Below are 17,031 nucleotides of genomic sequence, written 5' to 3'. Positions count from 1 at the left end.
CAGTTGTTTGCTGTGTGACCTCGGTTAAGCCACTTGACTGCTCTGTGACTCAATTTTCACATCTATAAAATGGGTTTCAGTACCTGTTCTCACTCCATCTTGGACTGTGAGCCCCAACTCTTAAGGTCTTACTATGCTCCAGGTGCTCCTGAGCACTGGGGTAGACGCAAGGTATTCCGGGTGGACACAATCCATGTTCTACATGGAGCTCACCGTTTTAATCCCTCTTTGACTGATAAGGTAAATGAGGTAGAGAGAAATTCAGTGACTTGCCCAAAGTCACCCAGCAGTCAAATGGCAGAGACAGCCTTATGAGAACCCGGGTCCTTCACGGTCCCAAGCCCGGACTCTATCCACTAGGCCATACTGCTTCTCTTCCTGTTGCTCGTACATTTTCAGAAGCATCAGGTTCAAGCAGGAGTATAAACAAGAGGTTCTGTAAAGGTCAACCTCGCAATTCATCAGCAGTATTGATTGAGCACCACTTGAGTGCTCACTTAGCATTTCTGACCTTACTCCCTAAACGCTAAGGTTCTCATCCCACCCCTAACCAGACAGCACTTTTGTACATATTTTTATGCTTCCCCAATATGTAATTTAATGTCAGTCTTCCTGACGTTAAAACTCCACATGGGCAGAAAACTGTTTACTTCATTGTACTCTCCTGCACAGAATAATCTGCGGCAATATGTGGAGCGTGCTTAAGTAGAAGCTTTGCAAAGACCAGAAAAACAAGAGCCAGTCTCAAAAAGGTCTTCCCTGACTAAGCCCTCCTTTCTTCTTCTGTCTCTCCCTTCTGCGTCATCCCGACTTGCTCCCTTCATTCATGGCCCTTCAGTTCCACAGCACCTATGAACATATCTGTAATATTTATTTTTATTAATGTCTGTCTTCCCCTCTAGACTGTAAGCTTGTTGTTGGAGGGAATGTGTCTGTTTATTGTTGCATTGGACCCTTCCAAGCAGTTAGTGCAGTTCTCTACATACAGTAAGCACTCAATAAATACAACTGAATACTGGACAAATAAACCGAAAAACCCAGTCCACAGAAGGAACCATTTTTCCATCATGCTCATACCATGGGACCGGCTTTCGGGTAAGCACAGGACTTCTCAGTCGAATGCTCATACCTGGTCACTATCTTCCTGCCAAGAGCATCTTCAAAAACAGTCAGCTCCTTCTATATATTTACAAATACTTGATTTTACACATATACAAGTTTTTCTTTTAGCACCTATTGTTCACTGTCCTAGATGATGTGGCTGAGAAGAAAGGCGCCCTGTTCATGGTACAGATCTTTCAGTGCTTTTCAGATGCCTAAAGAAAAAAAAAAAAAATGTTCAATTTATGCTCATAAATCAATACATGAAATTAGAGAGAGAGAGAGAGAGAGCATATGAGTGTGTGTGTTTGTGTGTGGTGTTTCTAGCTCCACTGAAAACCTGATCTAAACGAGAACAACACTTCCCTGTCTATCTCTGTGGATTATGTGTGGTCAGCAAGAGTAGAAGGGATCTTCAGAAACACATACACATGATATGGTCACACTGACATTTTGGAAAGAAAGAAGAAAATTTAAGCATCAAGTCACTTTCTAGAACACAGAGGAACATTTTTTCTTTAATATAATGAATTACTCAATTTTCTCTTCTTAAAGTTGGAGGTGATGATTATTTTTTTAAGATGGCATTTGTTAAGCACTTACTATGTGCCAAGCACTGTACTAAGGACTGGGGAAAGTACAGCATAATCAGGTGGGACACAACCCCTGTCCCACATGTGAGTTGGAGTCTAAGGGGGCCCAATGGGCCCCACCCCCTACGCCACCAATCTCATGTCTCAGGGACCTGGCCCCATACTTCAAGAATAAAACTGAAAGCGTTAAGACGGATCTTTTTAAAGTCTCCCCGGCTCTTCCGGCCCCTCATTTAGCAAGAATCAGTCCATCAATCAATGTTATTTATTGAGCACTTACTTCGTGCGGGGCATTGTACTAAGCACAATAAAGTAGACTTGCTAAATACGTTTCCTGCCCACAACGAGTTTATAATCCAAAGGGAAACGGAAACAAAAAGTTCAAATACCATATCCAAAGCTGTGGAATTGTCCACGGCAGAGGCAGGATGTCGCCTGACGATCCTAGACTTTTGTTCCCAGAACTGCCCCAATCTTTTCCTGTCAGATCTTCCCTTCATCCTTTCACTCTTCCACCACCATTCCCCTTCTTCCCCTCATCTCATCTTTCTTCTCTCTCATAAAGGGGAGCACAATGAGGGCTTAACCCTATCACCCAGTTTCATTCCTTCAGCTACTCCTTAACAGACCAAAGGAATCAAGTGAATTGCTGAGGCCTTGCAGGCAAGGGTCTCACTGCCAATTATCTGAGTAACCCCTATCGACTTCTACACATTAGGGATGTGAAGGCATAGTTACAACTTGGGAACCTGACAAAGGTTTTTTGGGGGAGTTTGGAATGCTTTAAAAGAAGATTTGAAAGCAAAATTTTCAGTTGCACGATGCACCCTCTGGTGGTCCAGAGCAGCATTTTTCAATCCACTCCTCAGAGAAAGAGAAAACTGCCAAACCTGACTCTTCTTCAGCATTTCTCCTCAGCTCCCTGAAATTCTCTGTTCCTGACCAGTGCCGGCATACCAAACTGTCTTCCTATAACCGGGAGCCGGTGGGAGTGGAGTGGAAACTTTGGCGAGCTATATTTGATGGGGAAAAATAAGTTAAAACTATTTGGAGAAGGAGAATAATAATAATAATTAATAATGATGGTGTTTGTTAAGCGCTTAACTATGTGCCAGGCACTGTACTAAGCGCTGGGGTGGATATAAGCAGATTGGGTGGGACACAGTCCCTGTCCCACGTCGGGCTCACAGTCTCAAATCCCCAATTTGCAGATGAGGGATCTGAGGCCCAGAGAAGTGAAGTGACTTGCCCGAAGTCACACAGCTGACGAGTGGCGGAGTCGGGATTCGAACCCATGACCTCTGACTCCCAAGCCCGGGCTCTTGCCACTGAACCACGCTGCTTCTCAAGTAAAGAGAGGTAAATTGACTGAAGGGAAATGAGGCTTTCGGAAGCTCAGGCTTCAAGTGGACTTCGCATGCACTCGGCCTCACATTGATATTTGACTGTTAGTGGGGATGACAGAGGAAAGCGGCGGTGCATGTTCGATTCTCTATTTAGTTCTCCCAGGGACACGCTGCAGAGCTCGGGGAAATTTTCTCCATCTCTTTGAGCCTCATTTTCTCGGAATAAAATACAGACCCCAAGACCTGCCACCTGCCTACACCACAGGTGTGTGTGTGTGAATGACTTGGCAAAGATATGTCAGATTCAGTCTCCACGTCCTCGGTAGAAAAGGCTCCAGAGGAGGAGAGGATCACCATTCAAATTTCATCAGTGACACTGGTATCCACCGCTATTTTGCTTGGGCTAGAGATGCCACTTTTTATCAGAAGAAATAAGTTATCATTTACCAAGACAAGACTGGTCATCACCCACCGTAGCTAATACTGAACAGGCAGAGGCCTGAGCAGGGAGAGCCCAGTTTGCCCAAATCTAATGATAATGATTATGTAGGTATTTAAGTGCTTACTATGTGCAAAGCACCGTTCTAAGCATTGGGGGGATCCAAGGTGAACAGGTTGTCCCTCATGGGGCTCACAGTCTTCATTCCCATTTTACAGATGAGGTACCTGAGGCATAGAGAAGTTAAGTGGTTTGCCGAGGTCATAGAGCAGACAAGTGGCGGAGCCGGGATTAGGACCCGTCACCTCTGACTCCCAAACTGTAAAATGGGGATTAAGACTGTGACCCTAATGTCGGACGACCTGATTACCCTGTATCTCCCCCAGCGCTTAGAACTGTGCTCTGCACATAGTAAGCGCTTAACAGATACCAACATTATTATTATTATTATCAATGTGATAGGGTGCCCAAATCCCCAGGACCATTGTTTCTGAGGGATTTGTTTCTTCAATTTGTGCCTTTCCACGAGAACAGAATTGATCTAATCCACTCATCCGGTCTCTCCAAGTCATGAAGCATGGCAATCACGTTAAATTAATTTCCGAGATTTGAAAATCCCCCAAATATATTTTTTTCTTAAAAAATGTAGGCAATTTGCCATTTTTTAGAATTAAAATTTATTTATTTTGACTTGCCACATTCTTCAGAATAGTTCCAAGCCTACTGGAATCATGACCTGGTTATGTCTGCAGGTTAAAAATACCTACGGAGAATATCTTGTTCCTGACTTGCACCTGGTCCCTGAATATTGGCGTGCTTATGGAGGGAAAAAAAACCAATAACCTATCTACATGTGCTGCTCCCGTAGCAGAGGGCAATGTATTTTATCTCAAAATGGCTAAAGCTGATGTGTGAGGTGGGAATGGTAGGGGGAGGGAAGGCGACAAGAGGATTGACTCCATCTTGCCTTCACTGTTGGTAGAGGAGGATTGAACGAGCAAAAACACGCTGAGATTGAACGACGCAATGTATTTTATTTCAAAATGGATAAAAGTGCAGTCTGAGCTGGGAATGGTTGGGGAGGGAAGGAGACAAGAGGACTAGCTCCATTCTGTCACCACTTTTAGTAGTGGCTGACTGAATGCACGGAAACGTGCTAAGATTAAACAAAGCACCCATATCCTTTCTACAAGCTCCGGCAGCCCTAGAGGATTCTGAGTTCTCAATGAAGATGCATTTTCTTGCAGCAATTTGGGAAAAAAAAAAATTCAGTTAGTCGAACTGGAGAGACCCACGCCTGGCTGCGTTTTCCTCCCGATTTTCCCCTTTCCTGTGCAGAATGACTTCCCTCAAAACGGCCCAAGCTTGAGGAGGTGGGCTCCTGCCTCGCTGTTGCTTTATGAATCGTGTGGCACGCTGCTTACTCCTCAGTGGGAGGATCGGCAAAGAGGCAGGAGATGGAGCATCTGGCCCATAACAGTTAAGTGTTGTGGTGGGAAGGAAAGCCTTGGGCAGGAACATAAAAATTATAACCCAGCCCAGACTAACTTTACTGCCGAAAAGAAGCTTCCACACTCAGCTCCATCCCTTGCCAGCGGAGGGAGGCTGCCGACCACTGTGCATTCACACGATAAACGAGTTCATCAAACGACAAGTCGGTTCAAATTGATCGCGTCTGGCGTGATGACGGGAAAGGTACCCGGTGAGGAAAAACTCACAAAGGAGAGCTTGATTATCCTGAATTCTGGTGGGCGGGTAAAGTTTAGCTCAGAAGACAGGGGAGCGGCCAGAGAAACATAAATGCACATTGTATGTGAAGATTGGCCACCCCTCTCAGAATCCCTCAACTTTCCTGTTCTTCCAAAAAAGGCAGAATGGGACTGAGCGAGTACAAATTCACTGCTTACCACACTAGTGCCGGGGCACGGCCTAGTGGATAGACCACCGGCCTGGGAGTCAGAAGGTCATAGATTCTAATACCGGCTCTTCCACTTGTCTGCTGTGTGACCTTGGGCAAGTCACTTCACTTGTCTGTGTCTCAGTTCTCTCTTCTGTACAATGGGGATTAAGAGTGTGAGCTCTACATGGGACAGGGACTGTGTCCAACCTGATTATCTTGAGTCTACTCCAGAGCATGGCACATAGCAAGTGTTTAAAAATACCATGATTACAATTATTATCATTAGGAAACAAAAGTCCTATTCCTTGATCCTGACCCCTTGCCAGATCAGGTTCTGGAAGAAATGGGTCCAAGGACCACAACATCCAGGATTTGGGTGGTGGAAGTATAATAATGTTGGTTACTATGTTCAGAGCACTGTTCTAAGGGCTGGGGTAGATACAGAGTAATCAGGGTGTCCCACGTGAGGCTCACAGTCTTCATCCCCAATTTACAGATGAGGGAACTGAGGCACAAAGAAGTAAAGTGACTTGCCCACAGTCACACAGCTGACAAGTGGCAGAGCCGGGATTAGAACCCATGACCTCTGACTCCCAAGACCGGGCTCTTTCCACTGAGCCATGATTTCAAGTATGACAGACGAATGAGTGTTTCTGCTCTTTAAGCTCTGTCCCTGTGATTCGGCATGGGACTTCAAAATTGTAGGCTAATTTGGGGCTACCTGACACAGTTCTTTGACTTATGCCTGTTATCATTGTTAATAAATAATTTACATATCTCAACGGTACTTACAGAGCACGAACTCTGCGTGGACTCCTCTACCAAGCTCTTGAGAGAATACAATAGAGTAGGTAGACATCGTTCCTGATCATGAGGAATTTACAGATTTTTGGGGAGACAAACAGTGAACTAAATTACAGATGGATATGCATATATAAGTTCTGTGGGGTACATAAATGCTCTGCTTCACCTCATTACAATGTAAGCTCCTTGAGTTTGAGACACGCACGACTTCCTTTTGTTACACTTCTTGAAAACTCGGTACAAACTTTGTACTGAGAAGCTGCTTGTCCCCCCTTAGACTGTGAGCCCCATGCAGGAGAGCGACTGTGTTTGCCCTCATTAAATCGTATCTATCCCAGCACTCAGAACAGTATTTGACACATAGTGAGCACTTAAATACCATAAACAATAAAAACAAATATCCTTGATTGACATTGGCTGCCGCTTGGGTGACAAGAGGTGAGATGTAAACGGCATGACTCTAGGTCACTCTTGATTTCCCCTGTCTCCAAAACAGATTCTCCTTACAGCAAATATTCTAACCAGAACAGATACCACCCAAGTCATGTGTTTTCCCTGAAATCCCGGGTCTACTCATGAACATAACACTCTTAGCTATCTAGACTCTTCTGGACTGACTGCCAAAATCAGAGGGAATTTCCCCCATTCCAGTTCTCCGACACCGACTTCAATCCCGGATCGTTTCCAAGACTACTCGAGTGAACCGAAGGTGAGATGGGCATTTGATTCCCTAACAATGAGAGAAAGAAATACTTCTGGGTCCGGGAATTGTGCCCTCTTGGCAGGGGCTATAAAATGGAGTAAACAGCTTGATTCCACTTCTGGCCCCTCTCCAGCCCCAAGGAATCTGGCAAACTGGTTGCATCTATAATAAGCTCTGCCACCCCAAAAAGTGTCATGGAAAATTAATGGTGTACCTCCTTCATTGCCCATCCCTTGGGTGAGTGAGGAGCATAATAATAACCATGGTATTTGTGAAGCATTTATTATGTGCCTGGCACTGTACTAAATGCTGGAGTAGAACCAAGCTAATTGGGTTGGGCACAGTTCCTGTCCCACATGGGGCTCTCCGTCTTAGTCCCCGTTTTACAGATGAGGTCACCGAGGCACAACAGGCATGTGGCAGAAGTGGGATTAGAACTCAGATCCTTCTGACTTCCTGGGCTTTTCTCTATTCACTAGACCGTGCTGTGGGGGTGCCTGAGTGGAATGGAAGAGGGGACAGAACCACAGCCTTTTCCTAAACAAAGCTAACTAGAGATAAATTCCTAAACTCCACTTGGAAGAATCAATCATATTTATTGAGCACTTAGTGTGTGCAGAACACTGTACTAAGCGCTTGGAAGAGTACAGTATAACAGCATTGGTAGACACTTGCCCTGCCCACAGCGAGTTTATAGTCTAGACGAAGTCCCCAAAACTGGATATGTCAAATATTGGGGGAAAAAAAAGGGGGAATTATATAGACAAAGCATGGTACAAAAGTGAGGAATCTCTTTTCTTTCAATAATGTGGGGTTTGACACATTTCAGGGCTTAATGATCAGGTGGCAGTGATGATGTTGAGGGAACACCATATTTTGCTTTACTTCCTTAGCCCACAGATAACTTCTTCAACCCTAGTCCAGTTCAGAGGACGGTCAGGATTTCTGCCATGCCAAGAGGGAATGTCATCTCAATCTAGGATAATTCAAATTCCTAGCGATTGCCCTCCATTGACTTTAATTACCCAGTGTAATTCACAGAACATTAGTTCAAAGTAATAAAGTCATCAACATTTCTGGGTTTCTAAACTTGGAAATGGTTTTAATTCTTTTTTTTTTTTTTTTTTTTTTTTTTGGTTTTCAATGCCCCTATCTTGGCAGATAAGACCATTTGCTCTTACAAAGGGCTTTCACTCTGAGTTCTTGGGAGAATAGACTCTGCTGTTTGCTTTGCCTAAGAACTAAGATGGAGGAGGAAAAAGACTGAGGCATTTCTCTACTCAAAGAGTTACCACGGGGAAATTGTTGGGGCCACAACTGGAGGAGATGGATAACCATCTAGCTACGTGGTCTTTTTCTCCACCTTCCTCTCCATTCATTCATTCAATCATATTTACTGAGCGTACTGTGTGCAGAGCAGTGTACTAAATGCTTGGGAGAGTACAATATAACAATAACCAGATATGTTCCTTTCCCACAACAAGCTTACAGTTTAGAGGTGTAGGCAGACACTAATATAAATAAATAAATTACAGATATGTACATAAGTGCTTTGGGGCTGGGGCATGGAGTGAATGAATAAAGTGAGCAAGCCAGGGTGACACAGAAGGGAGCGGGAGAAGAGGAAATGAGGGCTTTGTTGGGGAAGGCCTCTTGGAGAAGATGTGCCTTCAATAAGACTTTGAAGCAAGGGGGAGAAACTGTCAGATTTGAGCAGGGAGGGTATTCCAGGCCAGAGTCAGGACATGGGCAAGGGATTGGTCGGTGAGAAAGGCAAGATTGAAGTACAGTGAGTAGGTTGGCATTAGGAGAAAATGTGTGGGCTGGATTTTATTGGGAAGTTATGGTAGCCAAGGCGATCGAGTGCCGTAAAGCCTCTGGTAATGAATTTGCAGTGGAAGTAGAAGGGCAACTACTGGACATTCTTAAGGAATGGTGAAACATGAGCTGAATAGTTTTGTAGAAAAATGATCTGGGCAACAGATAAAAATATGGACTGGAGTGGGGAGAGACAGAAGGCAGGGAGGTCAGCCCGGAGGCTGATGATTATTTAAGGTGGGAAGTATTCATGGGGTAGTTGGGGGGAGTGGAAAGGGCAGATTCTCGTTATGTCGTGAAGGTTCAAATAATATGATTTGGTGACAGATTGAACATGAGGGTTGAATGAGATAGAGGAGTCAGAGATAACGCCAAGGTTATGCGCTTGTGAGGACTGTGCTCCTTCTACAGGGATGAGAAATTGAGGGGAGGACAGGGTTTGGGTGGGAACATGAGGAGTTCTGCTATGGACACGTTAAGTTTGAGGTGTTGGTAGGACATCCAGGTAGAGATGTCCTTAAGGCAGGAGGAAATGCAAGACTGCAGAGAGGGAGAGAAGGGCTGGAGATGTCGATTTGGGAGTCATTTGCATAGAATTAGGTGCTGAAGCCATAGGAGTGAATGAGGTCTCCATGGGAGTAGGTTCAGATGGAGAATAGAAGGGGACTTAGACCTGAGCCTCGAGTGACTCCCATGGTTAGGGGTTGAGAGGCAGAGGAGGGAAAAGTAGAGGCCAAAGAGACTGAGAACAAATGGCCAGAGAGATAGGAGAAACGGGAGAGGACAGTGTCAGTGAAGTCAAGATTGGAAAGTTGTTTCCAGGAGAAGAGGGTGGTCAACAGTGTCGCAGGCAGCTGAGAGGTTGAGGGTGATTAGGATGGAATAGAGATGGTTGGATTTGGCAAGAAGGAGACGGCAGTTTCTGTGGAGTGAAGGGGGTGGAAGCCAGATTGGAGGGGATCAAGGAGAGGATTGGAGAAGAGAAAGCAGAAGCAGCGGATGTAGACAAACTCACTCACGGAGTTCGGAGAGGAATGGTAGGAGGGAGATAGGGAGATAACTGGAGGGAGCCGTGAGGTCAAAGGAGATTTTTTTTTTTTTTTTTTTTTTTTTTTTAGGATAGCATGTTTGATACCGGGGGGAAGAAACCATTGTAGAGTGAACAACCCAAGATGCCAGTCAGGGAAGAGGAAAGCATTTTGATAAGGTTCAAAGGGATGGGGTCAGAGGTGCAGATGGAGGGGGTAGATTTTTGACAGGGGCGGGGAGATCATTTCTTGAGATACTGCTGAGAAAATGTTGACGAAGAGTCAGGAGGTGGGGGGGGCCTGGAGAAGAGCAAGGGAGATTTTAGGGAGATGATGCCTGAAGGGGACCATATAAGACACTTCTGGCCCCACAGACAGAAGCAGCATGGCCTCGCTTAAAGAGCACAGGCCTGGGGGTCAGAGGACCTGGCTTCTAATCCTGTCTCTGCCATATGTCTGCTGGGTGACCTTGGGCAAGTCATTTCATTTATTTGTGCCTCATTTACCTCATCTGTAAAATGGGGATTCGATGCCTATTCTCCCTCAACTTAAACTGTGATCCCTTTATGGATGGGGACTGGGTTCATCCTGATTCGGCTGTATCTACAACAACGCTTAGTGTAGTGTTTGGCACCTTGTAAGCACCTATCAAGTCCCATAATGATTATTATAAGAGAAGTAAAGTTATTATTTCTCTACACAAAGATCTCATGTCAAAAGCACCACGCCTTAGACTACGTGAACCGTTTCTTTCGGGTGCCGTCACGAAAATCTCAAGTCCCGAGCTTTCTCTTCACCGTGCCGTTAACACGTTCTGGCATTATTAATGGCTTCCTTATGGAATCACAGTGAAAACTGAAAGCTCGACTGTCTAGGCTTCAGAATTTATATTTCAGAATTACTTAGCAAGGACGAAAACAAATTTAAACATTTCTGTGTCCAGCAATACCACCACCCAGTTGTGTTTGGAACTTGTCAGGGATGATAAATGAGGCTGTCTCGGGAAAATGGGCGTGGAGTAAAATTGTCTGTGGTCCTTTATTACCAGATTTGCTAGGAAGGCATGGACAGTTATCAGACCCATCACCTTTGCTGTAAGACCAGGTGAAACCCACAAAGAATGTAGCGTTCTCCATTTCCTGTTTTTTTTGGGTTTTTTTTTTTTTCCACGAAGTCCTTTCTTCTCCCACATAGAGCCCTGTCTCCAGGCGTACCCTCCTGGTAGCGTTCAAGGTGGTCGCCTGCTTTGCTCTCTCAATTTGCTTCCTTCTAGACTTGGGTTAATTGTAATGGTGATGCCTGTTCAGGAGATCACTTTCTCTTTCGCACCCCAATGCTGGGCATCGCCAGTACAACTCAGACAGAACACCTAAATCTTTTAGGATAAAGGTGAGTAACAGGGAGACAGTGTTGCCTAGTGGAAAGAACATGAAACTGGGAGTCAGGAGATTTGGGTTTCACTCCTACCAACTGTAGGATCATGGACAAGGCTCAGTTTTTTTCATCTGTAAAACAAGGGTAAAATAGATTCTTAACCACACATGGGATAGGCACTATTTTCGATCTGATATCTTGCTTATACCCCAGACTTTGGCACACGATTAGTGCTTAATCGATGCCAGTACGGTTATTATTACGGTTATGATTCAGGTTATCATCCTGAACCTATGATCTCAGTCAGTGTGAGGGGTCTCTTAGGTTAGAGCTGAGCCTGCAAGGTTAGAAGATTAAAGAAGCAGAAGCAATATGACCTAGTGGAAAGAGCACAGGCTTGGGAGTCAGAGGACCTGGGTTCTAATCCCACATCTGTCGCAGGTCTGCTGGACGACCTTGAACAAGTCACTTGACTCTTCTGTGCCTCAGTTCCTTCATATGCAAAATGGGGATTCATTACCTGTTCTCCCTCCTATTTAGATTGTGAGCCCCATATGAGAACCCAATTAGCTTGTCTTCACTCTAGTGCTTAAAACAGTGCTCGACTTATAGTAAGCACTTAAATACCACAAAATGAAAATTAAAGCTGACTCACCACAGGGTTGCAAAGGAAATTTTTCCCAATAATTTCACTGCTGCCATTAAAAGAAACTCTTCCAGTAATACCCAGGGCTCATTTTTACTTATTTCTAAGGATCGGATTTTCCTCCCCCAATTAAATGTATGTTTCTATTTTATATTAGATCAGCATTTCTTATATTCAGTGCTAAGTAGATTTACTTTTTACCATTTCCCAAATATTGGGTTTCACAGTACTTTTTAAACAGCCTGCCCCTGGATACTCTGATTGGGTGTGAGTTTCAGTGCCTCAGAAAGGTGCACGAAATAACGTGAAACTCTCATGGCCTGAGCCATGCTTATCAGTTCTACTGGTCAAAAAACTCACAGCCTGAAAACGGCACCCATTTCATTACAGCTTTATCAAAAAGGAAGGAAAGAATTAGTGCTTGGATTCAACCTAGAGTTGTACAGTCTTCTTGCATTGTAAAATGTACAGAATGCACAAACCATGCCATATAATGATGATGGATTTTGATTAAAATGTGAAAATAAATGTGAAGATTAACATACCAAAAAATAAGTCATTATAGGAGAGTTGATCAACGTGAAGAATCCTAGGCATACCTGAAGACTCATCACCCGGCGCAACAAACTGATGAACAAAAGATAAAAATTGTTCGGGCTAAATCCCTGAAATTAGTAGATGGGCTGTGGATTGAGCATTGACATAAAACATAAAATACACAGGAGGAACTTACTGGTATGTAATCCTAATATCACCTCATTCTGTTAGTTTCAGAAATCTTAGTTTCTGAGTGCTTACTGTGGGCAAAGCAATATACAAACCACTTGGGAGAGAACAATACAAGATAGTTGATAGACACGCTTTCTGTCCACAGGAAGCTTACCGTCTAGAAGGGGAGCAGTAAGTAATATCAGCAAATAAATTACGGATATGTAGACGTAAAGGCTGTGGGGATGAGAGTGGGGTGAATAAACGGTATGAATCAAAGTGAGAGGAAATACAGGGAGTGGGAGAAGAGGAAATGAGGGATTGTAGTCAATAATGAATCCTAGAATAGATTAGAATAAACAAAAATAACAGCGATGAAAATGACAATAGTATTGGTCTTTAAGAAACACTTAACAATGCCATGGTATCGGTCTAAGCACTGGGGTAAGTACAAAGTAATATGAGGCAACACAATTCTTGCTTCACAAAGGATTTGGAAGGTAAGATGAAGGGAGAACAGCCAATTTAGTCCTATTTTACAGATGAGGAAACTGAGACAGAGACGTGTAGTGACCTGCCCAAGGTCACATAGCATTTCAGTGACAGAGTTGAGATTAGACCCCAGAACTTCTGACTCCCAATCCCGTGACCTTCCCACTGGGCCACACCGTTTCTCCTGCAGCGGGGATTAAATGTGAATTTTCTCCATGTTTTCGGATCACAGATCTGCTCTGCTGGTGAAACACATAGGATGAAAGTCGGTGGAAAGCGTTTTTTTGCCATGAGCTGAGGCCCCATGACATCTTACCCTGTGTGGAAAGGTCTGGGAGTAAGCTATTAACTTCCCATGCATAGTGACCTTTATCAGGGATGTAATCTTCAAAGAGGAAGAGTATTGGGAAAAGGAAGGAAGTGGGCGGGGGAGAAAGAAGATGGGGTGAGGAGAGCGCGAATGAGCTCATAAAAATTTTTTCTGACTAATAGTAGAGCAACTAAATAGAACGGGACATATGGTAAAAAGAATTTATCTACCTCACGTTGGAGTAAAATGCATCTCACGCAGGTGTAAATTATATTGTCTCTGAAGTTCTGGCTCTCCAAGACATTTTTATTAGAACATTAAAAGGAAAATTTGCATTTTAATATAGTTATAAAAATTTCCTTTCAAAGCAGCAGGGGATTGTTGCCATTCCCAGGAGAGAGGATGGTGAGGAGAGAGGCACCCTAAGGAAGGGTGACAGGCTGGGTTTGGGACTTCGTCCATTACACACCGAACACCTTCGAGGCGTGGACCAGGCCTACCACTGTTTCTGAAGCCAATACAACGGTGGAAAATTTCTGCACAGATCCGTCCTAGGCAAACATTATGTGACATCAGCTGTAGAGAAGCAGCATAGTGAAGTGGATAGAGCACGGGCCTGGGAGTCTCAAGGTCAAAGGTTCTAATCCCGGCTCTGCCACTTGTCTGCTGTGCGACCTTGGACAAATCACTTCACTTCTCTGGGCCTCGGGTACCTCATCTATAAAACGGAGATTGAGACTGGGAGCCCCACGTGGGACAGGGACGGGGCCCAACCCAATTTGCTTGGAGCCGTCCCAGCACTTAGTAGAGTGCCTGGCGCACAGTAGGAGCTTAACAAATACCATAATTATGATTATCATTATTATCAGCTACTCATTAATGGGGAGACCCAACACTTGGGAACCACACCCCAGGAGTTTTTCCTAATACATTGTTGGTATTAGTTAAGCACTTACTATGTGCCAAGCACTGTTCTAAGCGCTGGGGGAGATACAAGGTAATCAGATTGTCCCACGTAGGACTCACAGTCTTCATCCCCATTTTACAGATGACGTAACTGAGGCACAGAGAACTTAAGTGACTTGCCCAGGGTCACACAACTAACAAGCGGCAGAGATGGGATTAGAACCCATGACCTCGGACTCCTAAGCCCGGGCTCTTTCCACTGAGCCACGTTGCTCTCTACTAGAAACAGGAGTTACCGAGTGACTACCGAAGGCGACGCACTGTGCTAAAGGCTAGGGGAGATACGAGAGAAGCTGCCCCTTACCCAGAGGAGCTGACGCTTTCCTCTCAACCTGGCCTCCCAGAGAACCCACCTAACAGTAGAACACCTAAGGATGAGAGAGTTGACAGTTGAGGTTTCCTAATCTTCAATCAATCATTAAGTCTTTGGGATTTATTGAGCATTTATTATATGCAGACCAGCAGTGCATGAAAGGCAAATCTGAGCCCACTTAAGGCGAAGCAGCGTGGCTCAGAGGAAAGAGCCCGGGCTCGGGAGGCAGAGGTCACGGATTCTAATCCCGGCTCCGCCACCTGTCAGCTGGGTGACTTTGGGCAAGTCACTTCACTTCTCTGGGCTTCAGTTACCTCATCTGTCAAATGGGGATTAAGACTGTGAGCCCCATGCGGGACAACCTGATCACCTTGTATCCCCCCCAGCGCTTAGAAGAGTTTCTGCACATAGTAAGCACTTAACAATTACCATTATTACACATAGTAAGCACTTAACAATTACCATTACCATTATTATTATTATTATTATTATTACTTGGGGGAGATGTGAAACTCCTCTCTAAGATGACACCCCATAAATACTAAGGCCACCAAAACTGTCCATCTCTCACGTGGACATGACGGGAACTGAGCAGTCTATCAGGAATGCCCATTGTTGGGCAGGGATTGTCTCCATTTGTTGCTGAATTGTACATTCCAAGTGCTTAGTACAATACTCTGCACACAGTACATGCTCAATAAATAGGAAGGAAGGAAGGAAGGAAGGAAGGAAGGAAGGAAGGAAGGAAGGAAGGAAGGAAGGAAGGAAGGAAGGAAGGAAGGAAGGAAGGAAGGAAGGAAGGAAGGAAGGAAGGAAGGAAGGAAGGAAGGAAGGAAGGAAGGAAGGAAGGAAGGAAGGAAGGAAGGAAGGAAGGAAGGAAGGAAGGAAGGAAGGAAGGAAGGAAGGAAGGAAGGAAGGAAGGAAGGAAGGAAGGAAGGAAGGAATGAGGGTTTCTGTCCTTTCCTTGGGGCTCTTGCTCCCTGACCTGGACTTGGACAGACACCTTTCTTCCTAGCAAGCACTGACCAGTGAACAGGCTGCTTCTGATTTAGCTGGTTTTAACCAGGACTCACAGACAAGTTCAGCTTGAATTTCAGGGGGGTCAGTCAGATGATCGTAATTACTGAAAGCAATGTGTAGGGCACTGTACTAAACGCTTGGGAGAGGACATTATAATAGAGTTGGTGGACGTGTAAAGAAGCGGTCCCTCCTCCCACCATGGAAATTCTCTCATTCTGTTTAACTGTGAGTCCGAGCATTGGGAAACTTGCACGGAATTTCAGGAGGCTTAATTTTGCGGTCGGCATTGAGCGATCTCTACGGTACTACTGCTCATCTGTTGTTTTCTTCCTTTCATGTGGCCATTCTTGGGCATGTCATTGCCTCAAGTTTGTGATCATTGAACAACCACTGCAGTGCAATCTTCCTGCAGCACCCTTACCACCTCCCTTGGCCCTCAGTTTCTTTCAGTAATGAAGGATTAGACTGTAAGCTCCGGTTAGACTGTGAGCCTGTCATTGGGCAGGGATTGTCTCTATCTGTTGCCGAATTGTATATTCCAAGGGCTTAGTACAGTGCTCTGCACATGGTAAGTGCTCAATAAATACTACTGAATGAATTATAAGTGCTTTCCTGGCCTTAAGGCACCTGGAACCTAACTGACCTTTTTCAAAAGAAAACCAGGATTGGCTTCCACTGATTCAGTCGGCATGGTCTCTCCTTAGAAGGCTACCCTGGAGTTAAGAGAGGGAAACCAGGGTTGTTTCTTGGGTGTAATATTCTACTGTTTCCCCTATCCTTAATCTATTTTTACATCCATACCCCTTGCAGACTATAAGCTCCTAGTTAGTGGTATATCTACAGCTCAGTTGTATTGTGCTCTCCCAAGTGCTTACTACAGTGGCCCCTTGCTCATAGTAGATGCCCAACAAATACCACTGGTTGTTTAGTTTAATGAATTCTAACTCCTCATTTACAAATCAATGTGATATCATTATTCTGATGAGATTTCACTGTAGAGGATCAGAGGCATAACTTGGAAAGAAAAAACAATGATTTTTCCCAAGTTCAATTACCTAATGAGTCACTTTAAGATCATAATAGACTAGCCCATCTAATTAAGATCAATGGTAGCCAAATTTCTACTCCTCCAATATACGATGTTCAAGCACTGATAACCAATGCTTGGATTTTTCAAATACCACTGTCTCTGAGGATATTTGAAATACTGTGTAAAGCATAACATTACCATATTTATTTATTTATTTTGCCACTTAAGAAATCCCCCAGAATACTATGGGGCTAATGATTTGGTATTTTTAGTGCAAATACAGTACAGAATCCAGGACCTGGTTAGTATCACATCTATTAGGTTAAGCTCCAAATCCCTGTATTTGTGAATAGCAATACTTTGTTTCTAAAAGTCAACCATGAAGTGGATGCTTAACCAGCTCAGTTAGCTCTTGATTTCTAATCATAGTAATAGTAGCA

General features: G+C 44.3%; 1 protein-coding gene across 3 annotated transcripts in view; it reads right to left on the bottom strand.

Moving 5' to 3' along the window:
* Nucleotides 1–17,031, bottom strand: part of PCDH11X (protocadherin 11 X-linked) — a 1,108,633-nt gene that overhangs the window by 515,993 nt on the left and 575,609 nt on the right. The window lies entirely within an intron of this gene.

This window comes from Ornithorhynchus anatinus, chromosome 6 (genome assembly GCF_004115215.2).
Source record: "Ornithorhynchus anatinus isolate Pmale09 chromosome 6, mOrnAna1.pri.v4, whole genome shotgun sequence".
In the NCBI taxonomy this organism is placed as follows: domain Eukaryota; kingdom Metazoa; phylum Chordata; class Mammalia; order Monotremata; family Ornithorhynchidae; genus Ornithorhynchus; species Ornithorhynchus anatinus.
The sequence above is the reverse complement of the archived record's forward strand: the minus strand, read 5'-3'. Positions and strand labels throughout refer to the sequence as shown.